Source organism: Myotis davidii, unplaced genomic scaffold, assembly GCF_000327345.1.
Source record: "Myotis davidii unplaced genomic scaffold, ASM32734v1 scaffold937, whole genome shotgun sequence".
In the NCBI taxonomy this organism is placed as follows: Eukaryota; Metazoa; Chordata; class Mammalia; order Chiroptera; family Vespertilionidae; genus Myotis; species Myotis davidii.
This window is the reverse complement of record NW_006288252.1, coordinates 867,296-869,240: the sequence shown is the minus strand read 5'-3', so window position 1 is coordinate 869,240 and position 1,945 is coordinate 867,296. Positions and strand designations below refer to the sequence as shown.

The 1,945-nt window shown below is 61.5% G+C and overlaps 1 protein-coding gene across 1 annotated transcript in view; it reads left to right on the top strand.

Annotated features, from left to right (window-relative positions):
* ACOX3 (acyl-CoA oxidase 3, pristanoyl) overlaps nucleotides 1-1,945 on the top strand; it is a 27,654-nt gene that overhangs the window by 7,992 nt on the left and 17,717 nt on the right. The gene's annotated exons all lie outside the window — the stretch shown is intronic.

Below are 1,945 nucleotides of genomic sequence, written 5' to 3'. Positions count from 1 at the left end.
TCCAGCCGTGGGCAAACTACGGCCCGCGGGCCGGATCCGGCCCGTTGGAAATGAATAAAACTAAAAAAAAAAAAAAAAGAAGACCGTACCCTTTTATGTAATGATGTTTACTTTGAATTTATATTAGTTCACACAGACACTCCATCCATGCTTTTGTTCCGGCCTCCGGTCCAGTTTAAGAATCCACTGTGGCCCTCGAGTCAAAAAGTTTGCCCACCCCTGGTCTAGGCGCTCTTCCCCACGGTCTGGCCTCAGGGGTTAGATTCATGCCAAGCCCACGGCCCTGGGGCCGCTCGTGCCTGTGGTTTCACGGAACCCTCAGCACTGTCCCGTACCCTCCACACTCCGTGGGGCCATGTAACTCAGCGGGGACACACGCCTCACCTCCACACTCAGAGCCCCGTCATGAGGGCCATCCCAGCACCGGGAGGTGTAAGAGAGCCGAGTACTGAACAGTGAACTTGCCCTCAGGCCCAGGCCAGACCAAGGCAGCTGGGGATGGAGGGACCCTCAGCTGGGCAGCGCCGAGCTGTGATGGGCCTGCCTCCCCCAGACACGGCCCATCAGCGGCCTGGCGCTCAGCATCCACACGTGTCCACACTGATCCAGGTGGTGGGGGCGGCGTGGCGTGGACTCCAGGGCAGGGGAGGGGGAGGCCCAGCAGGGGCATCCTTGGGAGTGGCCATACGTGGTCCCCGACCCCAGCCTTCGAAGGGTCAGTGACCTGTCCAGGGTCCCGGGCACACCCCTCCTCCTTCTCGGCTGCAGCGCGTACGCCCAGCAGAGGGCGCACGGGTTTCAGGGACAGGAACCCGGCGGGGTGTCCGGCTGCCTGCCCTAGGCGTCTAATTCTGCCTCAGCGCCAGAACTGAGTGCTGGTGGTTGTGGTCTGAGGTCCTTTCTCTTGGGGATATAGGTTAGAGCTGGTCATTTCACAAGAATATCCGAGCCCTAACCGGTGTGGCTCAGTGGATAGAGCGTCGGCCTGTGGACTGAAGGGTCCCAGGTTTGATTCCGGTCAAGGGCATGTGCCTTGGTGTGGGCACATCCCTAGTAGGGAGTGTGCAGGAGGCAGCTGATCGATGTTTCTCTCTCATCGATGTTTCTAACTCTCTATCCCTCTCCCTTCCTCTCTGTAAAAAATCAACAAAATATATTTTTTAAAAAACGAATATCCGAGGATGTGGGATGACTCTAGGAAATAGGGGCAGACAGAACTTGTACGGGTACATTTAGGTGAGTAACTAAAAGCAAAATAAAGACCCTCCCTGTGAGAGTCTGACCTCTGACCCTGCCTGGGCGGAGACCTGCTCGCCCGGTGGCGTGGAGGTGCGGGGCCCTGGGCCTCGGGGATCCCCCTCACAAGTGGCCAAGGACGTCCCGTGTGGGGCCGGGAGCGCTTGGTCCCCGGAGCAGGTGTGTGCAATGCCTGGGAGCCCGGCCTGCCCCCCGCAAGCTCCCAGCACACGCCCCTCCCCGTGCCACCCCGTGTCACACGCACACCCCTGTGTCCGCTGGGGACACCGGGAATCGGCCTGCAGGCTGGCCCCGGACTGGCCCCCAGCCGGCTGGCCTGGCGCAGCCTTTGTGGAGTAAGGTGCCCACAGAGGGAGGAATTGTGCTCTCGGTAAACCACGGACAGCGAACCCTGTGCGCTGCAGACACACTCAGACTGGTCCTGTCTTGGTGCGAGAAAGGGACAGTGTCCCCCTGACGGGGAACAGGAGCCGACAGTCGCTCGCAAAGGCCTTCCTCAGCTTCTGGCGACCGGCGTCACTCAGTGGGCGCCGGGTCTGCCCTTGTCCGGGTATCAGATCAGATGCCCCAATAGGCCTTCCGGGGCCTGGGGCCCCCCTCGGCCAGTCAGCACACCCCACAAAGGCCCTGGCGCTGGGGCTCACCCGCAGGGCCCCGGTGCGCCGCGTGGGCCTGCCCGGCCTGGGCT